This window comes from Sminthopsis crassicaudata, chromosome 2 (assembly GCF_048593235.1).
Source record: "Sminthopsis crassicaudata isolate SCR6 chromosome 2, ASM4859323v1, whole genome shotgun sequence".
Classification (NCBI taxonomy): Eukaryota; Metazoa; Chordata; class Mammalia; order Dasyuromorphia; family Dasyuridae; genus Sminthopsis; species Sminthopsis crassicaudata.
The window spans coordinates 186,182,771-186,198,051 of record NC_133618.1 but is presented as its reverse complement, the minus strand read 5'-3'; positions in this window follow the sequence as shown (position 1 = coordinate 186,198,051).

Here is a 15,281-nt window from a genome sequence, read left to right as displayed (position 1 = left end):
CTGGTATAAATCCCACTTAGCCATAGTGTATTATCCTGGGAATGATTTTCTGTAGTCTTTATGATAATATTTTATTTAAGATTTTAGCATCAATATTAATTAGGGAGATTGGTCTATAATTTTCTTTCTCTGTTTTCAGCCTACCTGGTTTAGGTATCAATACCAAGTCTGTGTCATAAAAGGAATTTGGTAGGAGTCATTCAATCCCTATTTTTTTTCAAATAGTTTATGTAACATTGGAGTTAATTGGTCTTTAAATGTTTGGTAGAATTCACATGTAAATCCATCTGGTCCTGGGGATTTTTTTTTAGGAAGTTGGTTAATATCTTGTTCTATTTCTTTTTCTGAAATGGGACTTTTTAGATTATTTAATTCTTCTTCTCTTAATCTAGACAAGATATAATTGTGAAAGTATTCTTGTATTTTGTCTAAGTTACCAAATTTATTGGCATAAAGTTGGGCAAAGTAACTACTAATTATTGCTCTAATTTCCTCTTCTTTAGTGGCTAGTTCTGCCTTTTCATTTTTAAGACTAACACTTTTGTTTTCCTATTTCCTTTTTTTAATCAGATTTTTCTATTTTGTTGCTTTTTAGTAGAACCAACTCTTAAATTAATTAATTAATTCAATTGTTTTTTTACTTTCAATTTTATTAATCTCTCCTTTTATTTTTAGATTTCAAGTTTCGTGTTTGTCTGGAGGTTTTTAATTTGTTCCTTTTCTAGCATTTTTAGTTGTAAGCTCAATTCATTGACCTTCTCTTATTTTTATGTAAATAGGCCTCTAGAGATATAAAATTTCTCCTTATTATTGCTTTGGCTGTATCCCACACATATTGGTATGATGTCTCATTATTGTCATTTTCTTGGGTGAAGTTATTAATTATGTCTATGATTTGCTGTTTCACCCAATTATTCTTTAGTATGAGATTATTTTGTTTCCAATTATTTTTTATCTATTTTCCCCTGGATTTTTATTGAATTTAATTTTCATTGCATTGTGTGATCTGAAAGGGATGTATTTAATATTTTACTGAATTTGATTTTGAGGTTTTTATGTCCTAATATATGGTCAAGTTTTGTATATGTTCCATGAACTGCTTGAGAAGAAAGTGTATTTATTTCTGTTTCCATTTAGTTTTCTCCAAAGATCTATCATATCAAACTTTTCCAGTATTCTATTTACCTCTTTGACTTCTTTCTTATTTATTTTGTGGTTAGATTTATCTAATTCTGAGAGTGCAAGTTTGAGATCTCCCACTATTATAGTTTTGCTGTCTATTTCTTCTTTCAGCTCTCTTAATTTCTCTTTTAAGAATTTAGATGGTGTGTATATGTTTAATATTGATTGTGCTTCATTATCTATGCTACCCTTTAGCAGGATATAATGCCCTTCCTTATCTCTTTTAATTAGATCAATTTTTGTTTTGCTTGATGAGGATGGCTGCCCCCGCTTTTTTTGCTTTACTTGAAGCATAGTAGATTCTGCTCTACCCTTTTACCTTTATTCTGAATGTATCATCCTGTTTCAGGTGTGTTTCTTGTAAACATAATATTGTAGGATTCTAGCTTTTATTCTAGTCTGCTAACTGCTTCCTCTTTATGGGGGAGTTTACCCCACTCACATTTATGGTTAAAATGACTAATTCTATATTGCTTGCCATTATGATAACCCCTCCTTTTGCTTTTTTCCTTTCCTTCCCTTTTATCCCCTCCCCAATATTAAACTTGTGAGCACCACTTGCTCCTAACAGCCCTCCCTTTTTAGTATCCCTCTCCTCTTTGAATTCCTCCTCCTATTTTACCCGTTTTCTTCACAATTTATATATTCCCTTCTGCTTAGCTTACTCCTTCCCTTTTCACTTTTCCCCTCCCACTTTTCAATGAAATAGAAGGAGTTTCACCATAAATTGAATATGTCTATATTTTTCTCTTTAAGCTAATTCTGATGAGAATATGATACAAACTATGTTCATCCCTCTCCATTCTTTCTCTCAGATATAATAGGTTAATTTTGATTTTCATGAGATGTATTACCACCACTTTACCCTTTTTACTGGTACTATTTCCTTTTCAACTCTAGTTTCTAGAACAAATTATACAATGTTCTTTATATATCTTTATGGCAGAAATATAGTTCTCAAGATTTCTTTTTACCTTTTTAGAAATTTCTTGATTTCTTTATTTGGAGATCAAACATTTTTACATAATTTTTTTTTCATCAAGGATAGATGAAATTCTTTTATTTCATTGAATGTTCATCTTCTTCCCTAGAAAAAGATGCTCATTTTTACTGAGAAATTTATTCTTGGCTGCATACCAACTTTTGGAGTATCATATTCCAGGCCCTTCAATGCTTTAATATGGATGCTTCTAGATCCTGGGTAATCCTTATTGTGGCTCCTCCATGTTTGAATTGATTTTTTTCTAGCAGCTTGCAGTATTTTTTCCTTCATCTTATGGTTCTGGAATTTGGCCACTATATTTCTTGGCATTTTGATTTTAGGGTCCCTTTCAGTAGGTGATCAATTAATTCTTTCAATTTCTATTTAACCCTGTGTTTCTAAAATATCTGGGCAGTTCTCTTTGATGATTTCCTGGAAAATAGTGTCCAGGCTTTTTTTTCATCATATTTTTCAGGGAGTCCAATTTTTTCTCAGATTGTCTCTCCTGGATCTATTTCCCAGGACTATTGTTTTCCCAAGAAAGTATTTGACATTTTTTTCCATTGTTTAATTTTTTTTTTTTTTATTTTTTTTGGTTTTGCTTGACTGATTCTTGGTGTCTCCTCAAGTTATTCACTTCTATTTGTTCAATTCTGATTTTAATGAAGTATTTTCTTCACTCTTTTTTAAAATATCTTTTTGTAATTGTCCAATTGAGTTTTTAAGTGAGTTGTTTTGTTCTATGGAATTTTTTTTCCATTTCACAAATTTTATTTTTAGAGAGCTATTTTCTTTTTCCAACTCACTAATTCTGTTTTCCTTAGAATTGTTTACCTTTTACAATTCACTAATTTTGGTTTTCAAGGACTTGATTCCTTTATCCACTGTCTTTAAATGTGTGGGATGACTTATCCAGACTCTTTTCCCAAGCTTCCCTTTCCTTTTCCCATTTCTCTTCTAGCTCTCTTGTGAGAGCCTTTTTGATTTCTTTTTTGACTTTTGTGTATTGAGGAGCAAATCATATCCCCCATTGGGGATTCATCTGGAGACAGTCTGTTTTTAGTCTCCTCAGGGTTTAAAGTCTGCTCCATATCCATACAGAAGCTATCAATGGTTAGAGTCCTTTTTAATTTTTTGTTTATTTTGTCAGAGCAGAATCAAAGAAACCAAAGTGAAAAGAAAAACAAATAGTCTGCTTTTTTTGGGTGGGATAGGGCTGGATGGTGTTACCCAGCTTCCTCTATATACTGTGGGAGACAGCATTGAGGCACTAGCAGACAGAAATGGCTGTGCTGCATCTTTGCTCTGAGACTCTGAGGCTCTAAGAATGCACTGAGTCACTCTGGGAGGTATGGGAGTGGCCAGGCCTAGAAAGGCCCTAGCTTTTGGGGGTTTTATTCTTTACCTCCTGTGTTTACAGCTTCTCTGCTGATCTTGGCTTGCTGCCAAGACAGCATATCCACACTGGGGTAAAGGTCACTCCTCAGAAAAGGCAGAGATGGCATCCCTACCCCCACAGGTCTTTGCAGTGTGGTCTGCCTTGCTCTCACTGCTTGCCCTCAGTCTGCACAGATGTGTTCATCACCGGCCTCAAGCAAAAACAGATCTGTTCTGGAGAATTTCAAGGATGAGTTCTCTTGGTAATTATTTGTGGGGTTTTTTCCGGTCAAGCATTAATTTTGAGGCTTGTTATGAAATAAATTCTGAGAGAAAACATGGAGCTTAAGCAGATGTGTGCCTCCTCTCCATCATCTTGGACGGAAGTCCCCTACCCAAAAATTTACTATGTATTAGGGCTTAAAAGCTCACAACAAAATGCAAAAAAAAAAAAAAAAAAAAAAAAAAGCAGAAATATTAAAAGTATCCTTTTTCAGATCAAAATGTACTGAAATTATATCGAATAAAATACAGTGGAAAGATACATTAAAATATTTGGAAACAAAACAATCTAATCCTAAAGAATGATTAAATTAAAGAACAATCCATAGAAACAATGATTTCATTGAAGAAAATTTCAGAAATGTGATAATGTACCATAGGATGAAGCTAAAGAAATATGTAGAAGTAATTTCATATCTTTGAATGCTCGCAGTGACAAAGAAAGTGAAAGAGCAGATCAATGAATTGAGCATGTAACTATAAAAACTGGGAAAAGAGCAAATTAAAATCTCCAATTAAACACCAAATTGGAAATCCTAAAAATCAAAAGAAAGATTAAATTGAAATTAAAAAAAAAGAAACACAAAATGCAAAAAATCCATTGCACTAATAAATCAAGCTACCATCTGTTTTTATTGGAAAAAACTCAACAAAATAGATGAATTATAGGCTAATTTGATTTAACAAAGGAAAAACAGAAAACCAAAAAACAATACCCCCCCCAAAAAAAAACCTCAGACAATTATTAGAAGGTATTTTATCCAAGCACATTCCCATAAGACAGGCAATATATATGAAATGGATTAATATATACAAAAACAAAATTGTCTAAATTAATAGAAAAGGAAATAAAATATTTAACTGAATCTTAGAAAAATAGCTTGAATTATCAACAATGAACTTTTAAGAAAAAATTTCCAGAGATAGATTCAGAAGAAAATTAAATCAATCAAGTAAAGAATAATTAATCCAAGTACTATATTAACTATAAGAAAAAACATAAGCAAAAAGTTCTGCCAAATTCTTTATATGATACAAATATGAATCTGAGACATAATGTAGATCTGAAAAAGAGAAATAAAATTATAGAACAATTTACATAATGAATAGTGATGCAAAATTTTTGAATAAATATTAGCAAGGAGATTACATCAATATGTCACAAAATCTTAGAAAATTATTTTTAGATAAATAATAAAATTCATCTAGAAATAAAAAAGAGGGATCAAGAATATCAAGAGAAGCACTAAAAATATGTGGAGGAAAGTGACTTAGTTATACCAGATATTAAATTGTATTACAAGGCAGTAATTTAAAAAAAAAAATCATGTGTAGGTTCAGAAATAAAGTGTCGGATGAGTTGAATAAATTAGATATACAGTATATTATAGAAATGACCTAGAAATTCACTATTTGATAAATAAAAAAGATTCACTATATTAGAACAAAAACTTATTTCAAGCAAAAGAAAATTGTAAAACAGTTTTGAAAAACTAGGTGTATCATTCCAACTTTTGGCAGCCAGATGACAGAGTAAGTTAGCATTGTTGTAACCTTCTCATGTTTAACTCTGGGCAACCCTAAAATAGGATCCCAAGACAGATCTGAGAGTGAGAGAACCAGTAAGAAGACAGATTGAAACAGGATATTCCCTTGTGAGAAGACAGCAAGTTTCATCTCAGTGAAACAGTAGGTGATTGAGGCCTATTATAGTGGAGCAGGTGATTGCCAACCCCAGGATTCCCCGTGTTATTTGGCAAAAACAGGACATCATCTCTGAAAATCTCTATATGCTCTAGTATAGCAATGGCTGAAGATCCATCTATCAGAAGCCGGACCACTGTACTTCAAGGTAGTCCTTGGAAAACACAAAAAACACCCATTTGACCTCAGCAAACATCAGATATCAGTCACCACTAGGGCCTTAGCTAAGCACCAGGCCTCTAGTAATAACCACCACCCCATAACTCACCCTCACAGGGTAGACTAAGACATATGACAGTCCCCCATGAACCTCAAGGAAAATCATAGAAACAATCATTAATTTCATTAAACACAATGATAACAATGTTATAGCATATCAAAATGTATGGAATGTAGCCAAAGTAGTACTTAGAAGAAAGTTTATTTCTCTAGATTTGAAAGGGGGAAATTGCAATTCTTCAGTAGTATAATTTTATTTCCTCCTTTTAAAAAATATAATGGAACATAAAATTAATAGGAAAAGAAAAGTTGTGCATGTAGTAGCAAGAGCAGCAAGAGCAATTTATATATATATATATATATATATATATATATATAATTTTATTGAAACAAAAAGAAGCAAATTAAAAATCCCAAATTAATCAACAAATTGGAAATCCAGAATGTATTAGTATTAGAAATATTAGGTGGCAATAAGAGAAAAAAAAAACTGAAGAAATTTGAATAAGCAAAAAGTAACAAAACTGTTATCCTCTGCACAGATTATGATATACTTAGAAAATCCTAGAGAATAAACTAAAAAACCACTTACAATAATTAACAACTTAAAGTAGTTACAGGGAAAGATTAAAAAAAAATGGAGGAAATAGCAAAATTATAGTAGTGGAGTATTTCAATTTTCCCCCTTCAAAGCTAAACAAATATTACCATAAATAAATAAGAAAGTAGATAAGAAAATTAATGTAATTTTAGAAAAGCTAGACATGATAGAGGTGTGGAGAAAACTTAATGGGGATAAGATAACACATACTTCCTTCAAGCTATTTATGACATCTTTATAAAAAAAAGATTATTTATTAGGGCATAAAATACTTACAACCAAGTATAGAAAAGTCAAAAAAAAATCCATCCTTTTCACAACATAATGCAATAAAAATACTTTTAAAGGGTCAATAGAAGCATAGATTAAAATAAATTGAAAATTAAGTCATCTAATTTTGAAGAATGAGTAGTTCAAGGAAGAAATCATAGAAACAATAATTTCATCAAAGAAAAAGACAAAAATGGCACAACATTCCAAATTTTGTGAAACACATTTTTGAGGACTAGTACTTTGGGGTAAAATTACAACTTTAAAGTGTATATTTGTTTATTTAAATTTAGGTCTAAGTAATTTTGGAAAGTATAATTAAATTCTCTCAAAGCATCAGAAAATTTTATTCAGAGCAACTTTTGTTGACCATCTATTAGAAACCTTTACTCTACATTATTAGATATCATCTATCTTTATGCATCCTTAAATAAAAGGAATCAATATAAGTGCTATAAGTTTTTAGCAAGGGAATGATTAATTTAACAACAAGAATGAATTTTTATTAATTATTTATGCTCTAGATCATTGGTCAACTTTATTTTTAAGTAACCATTCAAAATTTATTCTTGTTTCATCTATTTCTATTCAGTATTAAACAAAATATATATTTCATATGTATGTAATTTTCAAAAATGATAACATTTTATTAATCAATTCATATAGTTAAATTCTTTCTTATGTATTTTTTTAGATATGCCTGTCTGGAAGAGGCAATCTTAATCTGAGCCTTAGTTTCTTCATCTTTAAATTTGGTGAGTTTAAATTATTTAATTTTTCCAACTGTAGTTTGATGATCTTAAGATCATATGATCCTCAATACTCATTTCCATTTCTTACCTAAAGAAATATTTTTCTCATGTTGTTTATAACCTGATACCTGAAATTGTTATTTTTATTTATTATTGTCCATAGAAATGCAGGAATTATGAAAGTATGGTTACTGCTGGATTAGATTGAATAACTAATAAGTACTTAGAAGAAAAATAAAAGCCCTGCTCTCATAGACATAAGGTCCTATTAATTCATGTATCCTCCTACTATTTCTATCAGTTTTTTTGTGTTTTCAAATATGTGTACATAAGGTTTATTTTACTCACTTAATTATACTCTTGAAGGTAGTACCCTGTATTAGTTTTCTTGTCAGGAAGATTTCTAAGTCATAAATTTTCTTAAAGTCAATTTTTCTGCTTTAGGATTTTTCTCAGCTTTATAGGATATTATTTCTAAAACTGATTTTAGTTCATTAATGTGTTAGTTGTTTCTTCTTTCCCATGTGAACATTATTCTTTTATTTTAAAGTTTTGAGCATAACAATTTTATTTGTAGATTTTGTTTTTAGATTATATCTCTCTCTGGTGTAACATTTTGTTTCTATTTTCAACTTTATATTCCACTTCTAAGACTCACGGAATATTTTCTTGTCATACCTTGAAATATGCTATTCAGGTTCTGTTTCATTTTTATGTATTTTGAGGAAATCTATATTGATGTCCTTCATCTAGCTAAACTGTTAACTAGCTATTCAGAGGTAGCTTTGTATTGTAAAGTACTAAAAGTGGATAATTAACAATAGATTGTTATCATTGCAGGCAGAAAATCGGATTTCAGCTGTTCAATAACTTGTCCAGAGTTGGACTGGTTGCTTAAACTCTTACCAGTAAAATGAAGGGAATTTGACTATATGATTTTCAAGGGCCATGGGGTTATGTTGTATATTCTTTTATGAGTTTCTATTTTCCCCAGTTGCACATTTAAAAACAATAGTTTTTGGTTTTACATGTATTTTCATTTTTCCTAACATTTTCTTATGAATCATTTTAGGAGAAAAAATCAGAACAAAAGGGAAAAGCAACAAGAGAAATAAAAAAGAAGAAAAAGGGGAAAAAATGTCAACATAGTATTGTTGATTTACAGTTTTCATAGTTCTTTCTCTAATGTGCATGATGTTTTCCATACTTAGAAGAACAAACTGTATCATAATTGATCGTCACACAATCTTGCTAGTGTTGTGTATAATTTCTTCTTGGTTTTGCTTGTTTTTCTCAGTATCAGTTCATGTAAATCTTTCCAGGCCTTTCTAAAATCAGCTTGCTCATTATTTTTATAGAACAATAATATTACATTCCTTTCAAGTATCATAGCTTATTCAGACATTCCTCAATTGATGGGCATCTACTAATTTTTCCAATTATTTACCAACAAAAAAACAGATGCTACAAACCTTTTTGCATATGTAGGTCCTTTTCTCTCTTTTATACTTTCTTTGGGATAAAAATTCAGTAGTGGTATCTGCTGGATCAAAAAATATATTTATATAGAATTTGGGGTATTATCATTTCCTTTATCATTATCATTTCCTGTCATCAGCCAATTTAAGAGTTGTGAAGTGATACCACAGAACTGCTTTAATTTGCATGTCTCTAAACAATAGTGCTTTAAAGATAACTATATAAATATGTATACATATATTGAATTTAACATATATTTTAACATATTTAACATGTATTAGACTACCTGACATCTAGGGAAAGGGGTAGGTAGAAGGAGGGGATACTTTGGAACAGAATACTTTGCAACACCAAGCTTTAATAAAAAATTAAAATAAAATAAAATAAACAATAATATTTTAAAGCATTTTTTCCCCATGACTATTGATGGCTTTAATTGTTTCACCTAAAAATTGTCTGTTCTTATTCTTTTACTACTTGTCAAATGGGGAATGATTTATTTTCTTATAAATTTGACACAGATTTTTATATATTTAAAAATTAGGCCTTTATCAGAGAAATTAATTCTAACACAGACAACAAAATTTTTGTTTCCCTCCTTGTGTTGGTTTTTGTTCGGTTCTTACTAAGTGCTAATGAGATAATGAAATATTCGGTTCTTTCTAAGTGTTAAGTCGGTACTTAACAATTCTCTAGTTCTGGCCTTTACTCGGAGTTTTACATCTGTGAACTCCTGGGAAGGAGCTTGCATGCTTAGGAGGAGCAAGTTCATTGGTTGAAGTAATTTTTTCCCAGAATCCCTTGCATTATCCCATTCCCATTACACAAAACATTTTTTTTTTAATTTAATGTAATCAAAGTTTTCCATTTTGCATCTCACAATGTTCTCTAGTTATTCTTTGGAAATAAATCCCTACCTTCTCCAAAGATTTTTTTAGGTGAACTATTGCTCTCCGACTTTGCTAATAATACTTTTTGTATTATCTTTTATATAATTGACTTGTAATTCCCTTTTTCTTTTTTTTTTCTTTCTAAATTCTCTCTTTTTAAAATTTTATTTATAAATTTTTTGACAGTATATATGTATGAGAAATTTTTTTTAATAACATTATCCCTTGTATTCATTTTTCCACATTATCCCCTCCCTCGTGCTACTCCCTCCCCTTGAGGATGGGCAATCCAATACATTTTACATAGATACACTATATGTGTGTAAATACCACTTTCGTTTTGCACATTAAGTATTAGATTCCGAAGGTATAAGTAACCTGGGTAGATAGAATGTAATGCTAACAATTTACATTCATTTCCCAGTGTTCCTTTGCTGGGTATAGTTGTTTCTGTCCATCATTGATCAACTGGAAGTGAGTTGGATCTTCTTTATATTGAAGATATCCACTTCCATCAGAATACATCTTCATACAACACTGAAGTGTACAGCGATCTTTTGGTTCTTTTCATTTCACTCATCATCAGTTCATGCAAGTCTCTCCAAGCCTCTCTGTATTCCTCCTGCTAGTCATTTATTACAGAGATATAATATTCCATAACCTTCATATACAATAATTTACCCAACCATTCTCCAATTGATGGACATGCATTCATCTTCCAGTTTCTAGCGACTACAAAAAGAGCTGCCGTAAACATTTTGGAAAATAAGGTCCCTTTCCACTATTTAGTATTTCTTTGGGATGTAAGCCCAATAGCAGCAATGCTGGGTCAAAGGGTATGCACAGTTTGATAACTTTTTGGACATAGGCCCAAATGGCTCTCCAGAATGGTTGGATTCTTTCACAACTCCACCAACAATGTATCAGTGTCCCAGTTTTCCCACATCCCCTCCAACATTCAGAATTATTTGTTCCTGTCATCTTAGCCAATCTGACAGGTGTGTAGTGGTATCTCAGAGTTGTCTTAATTTGCATTTCTCTGATCAGTAGTGATTGGGAACACTCTTTCATATGAGTGGATATAGTTTCAATTTCTTCATCTGAGAATTGTCTGTTCATATCCTTTGACCATTTATCAATTGGAGAATGGTTTAGTTTCTTATAAATTAGGGTCAGTTCTCTATATATTTTGGAAATGAGACCTTTGTCAGAACTTTTACTTTTAAAAATATTTTTCCAATTTGTTACTTCCCTTCCAATCTTATTTGCATTAGTATTGTTTGTACAGAAACTTTTTAGTTTGATGTAATCAAAATCTTCTATTTTGTGATCAATAATGATCTCTAGTTCTCCTCTGGTCATAAATTCCTTCCTCCTCCACAGGTCTGAGAGGTAGACTACTTTCTGTTTCTCTAATCTATTTATGATCTCATTCTTTATGCCTAAATCATGGACCCATTTTGATCTTATCTTGGTATATGGTGTTAAGTGTGGATTCATATCTAATTTCTGCCATATTAATTTCCAGTTTTCCCAACAGTTTTTTTGCAAATAATGAATTTGTATCCCTAATATTGATATCTTTGGGTTTGTCGAAGACTAGATTGCTATAGATGTACCCTTTTTTGTCCTTTGTATCTAATCTGTTCCACTGATCTACTGGTCTATTTCCTAGCCAATACCAAATGGTTTTGGTGACTGCTGCTATATAATATAGCTTTAGATCAGGTACACTTAGACCACCTTCCTCTGAGTTTTTTTTTTTTTTTTTTTTCATTAGTTCCCTTGCAATTCTCGACCTTGTATTTTTCCATATGAATTTTGTTGTTATTTTTCCTAGGTCATTAAAATAGTTTCTTGGGAGTCTGATTGGTATAGCACTAAATAAATTGATTAGTTTGGGGAGTATTGTCATCTTTATTATATTCGCTCGGCCTATCCAAAAGCACTGAATGTCTTTTCAATTATTTAAATCTGACTTTATTTTTGTGGCAAGTGTTTTGTAATTTTTCTCATATAATTCCTGAATTTTCTTTGGTAGATGGATTCCCAAATACTTTATACTCTCAACATTTGTTTGGAATGGAATTTCTCTTTGTATCTCTTGCTGTTGCATTTTGTTGGTGATATATAAAAATGCTGAGGATTTATGTGGATTTATTTTGTATCCTGCCACTTTAGTAAAATTCTGAATTATTTCTAATAGCTTTTTAGCAGAGTCTTTGGGGTTCTCTAAGTATACCATCATGTCATCTGCAAAGAGTGATAGTTTGATTTCCTCATTTCCTACTCTAATTCCTTGAATCTCTTGGCTCTTATTGCCGAGGCTAGCGTTTCTAGTACTATATTGAATAGTAATGGTGATAGTGGGCAACCTTGTTTCACTCCTGATCTTACTGGGAAAGGTTGCAGTTTATTTCTATTGCATATTATGCTTACTGACGGTCTTAAATATATGCTCCTGATTATTCTAAGGAATAGTCCATTTATTCCTATACTCTCAAGAGTTTTTAGTAGGAATGGATGTTGGATTTTGTCAAATGCTTTTTCTGCATCTATTGAGATGATCATATGGTTTTTATTAATTTGATTATTAATATGGTCAATTATATTAATAGTTTTCCTAGTATTAAACCAGCCCTGCATTCCTGGAATAAATCTTACTTGATCATAGTGTATTATCTTGGAGATGATTTTCTGAAGTCTTTTTGCTAATATCTTATTTGAGATTTTAGCATCAATATTTATTAAGGAAATTGGTCTATAATTTTCTTTCTCAGTTTTCGATCGACCTGGTTTAGGTATCAGTACCATGTCTGTGTCATAAAAGGATTTTGGTAGGACTCCTTCATCCCCTATTTTTTCAAATAATTTATGTAACATTGGGGCTAATTGTTCTTTAAATGTTGGTAGAATTCACATGTGAATCCATCTGGTCCTGGGGATTTTTTCCTGCGGAGTTGATTAACAGTTTGTTCTATTTCTTTTTCTGAAATGGGACTATTTAAGCAATTTATCTCCTCCTCTGTTAATCTAGGGAGCCTATATTTTTGGAGGAAGTCATCCATTTCACTTAAGTTATCAAATTTATTGGCATAAAGTTGGGCAAAGTAACTCATTATATCTCTAATTTCCTCTTCATTGGTGGAAAGATCCCCCTTTTCATTTGTAAGACTAACAATTTGATTTTCCTCTTTCTTTTTTCTGATCAAATTTACCAAATGTTTATCTATTTTATTGGCTTTTTCATAAAACCAACTCTTGGTTTTATTTATTAATTCAATAGGTTTTTTTACTTTCAATATTATTGATTTCTCCTTTTAATTTTTGTATTTCAAGTTTAATTCTTGGTTGGCGGTTTTTAATCTGGTCTTTTTCTAGCTTTTTAAGTTGCAGGCCCAATTCGTTAATTTTCTCTTTCTCTATTTTCTTCAAATAAGCCTCTAAACATATAAAATTTCCCCTTATTACTGCTTTAGCTGCATCCCACAGATTTTGGTATGATGTCTCATCATTGTCATTATTTTGGGTGAAATTATTAATTGTTTCTATAATTTGCTGTTTCACCCAGTCATTCTTTAAGATGAAATTGTTCATTTTCCAATTACTTTTTGGTCTAATTACCCCTAACTTTTTACTGAATGTAGCTTTTATTGCATTATGATCTGAGAAGAAGGCATTTATTATTTCTGCCTTCCAACATTTAATTTTGAGATCTTTATGTCCTAATATATGGTCTATTTTTGTATAGGATCCATGAACTGCTGAGAAGAAAGTATATTCCTTTCTATTGCCATTCAGTTTTCTCTAAAGGTCTATCATACCTAGTTTTTCTAATGTTCTATTTACTTTTTTAATTTCTTTCTTATTTGTTTTGTGGTTTGATTTGTCTTAATCTGAGAGTGCAAGGTTTAGATCTCCCACTATTATAGTTTTACTGTCTATTTCTTCTTGCAATTCTCTTAACTTTTCCTTTAGAGTGTTAGATGCTATACCACTTGGTGCATATATGCTTAGTATTGATATGGCTTCATTATTTATGCTACCTTTCATCAGGATATAGTTTCCTTCCTTATCTTTTTTAATTAGATCAACTTCTGCTTTTGCTTAATTTGGGATAAGGATAGCTACTCCTGCTTTTTTGGCTTTATCTGAAGCATAATAGCCTCTGCTCCAACCTTTTACCTTTACTCTGTATGTATCTCCCTGCTTTAAGTGTGTTTCCTGTAGACAACATATTGTAGGGTTTTGATTTTTGATCCAGTCTGCTATCCGTCTCCTTTTGAAGGGAGCATTCATCCCATTCACATTTATCGTTAAAATGACTAATTCTGTATTTCCTGCTATCATATTATCCCCAGATTATGCTTTTTCCCTTGACACCCCTGATTCCCTTCCCCGATATTTAATTTATAGATCCTACTTGTGATGTGCAGCCCTCCCTTTTTTTAGTATCCTTCCCCCCTCCCTCCAAGTCCCTTCACTTATTCTCCTTTTCCTTTTCCCTTTTCCTCTCCCCCCTTTTAATGAGGTGAGAGAAAATTCTCTGAAAAACAAATATGTCTATTATTTTCTCTTTGAGCCTCTTCTGATGAGAGTAAGATTTACACAATGATTCTCCTCCTCACTAAATTCCCTCAGATATGGTGTATTTTCTATGCCTCTTCCTGGGATGTAGTTTCCCTCTTTTTATCATTCCTTCCCCTTTTTCTGATACGAACTTTACTACACCCCCCCTTTTTTATATCAGTAAAATCAAATTATCCATGAGTACTTTTTATATACCCACAACAGAGTTACAGTTCTCAAGGGTTCTATGTACCTTTTTCTGTTTCTCTTCAGTCTTGTGGATGTAGATCAAATTTTTTTGTTTAAGTCTGGTTTTTTTCTTAGAAACATATAGAATTCCTCTATTTCATTGAATGACCATCTTCTTCCATGGAAAAAGATGCTAAACTTAGCTGGGTAGTTCATTCTTGGTTGTTCTCCTTGATCTTTTGCCTTAAGGAATATCAGGTTCCAGGCCCTTCTATCTTTTAATGTGGAGGCAGCCAGATCTTGAGTGACCCTTATCGTGGCACCTTGATATTTAAATTGTTTTTTTCTAGCTGCTTGCAAGATTTTCTTCTTTGATTGGTAATTTTGCAGCTTAGCCACAATATTTCGTGGTGTTCTTTTTTTAGGGTCGATTTCAGAAAGAGTTCGATGAATTCTTTCGACATCTACTTTCCCTTCTGTTTCTATTATCTCTGGACAGTTCTCTTTGATAATTTCCTGTAAAATAGAATCTAGGCTCTTTACTTTTTAATAGTTTCTTCTAGGAGAGAGTTATGTGATGGGGGGGCAGGTATTGTTCCGCTTTAGGCTATCATCTGCTGACTCTCTGCTATTAACTTCCTCAGGGTTGGTTACCCACTCTTTCTCTTTATAGAAGGAATCAATGGTTCTCTTTAATATTTTACTCATATTTAAAAAATCTTTTGGGGTTACTTCTTGGGGTAAGAAATTATTTATTTATTTCTTTACCAGGTTCCTCCCAGACC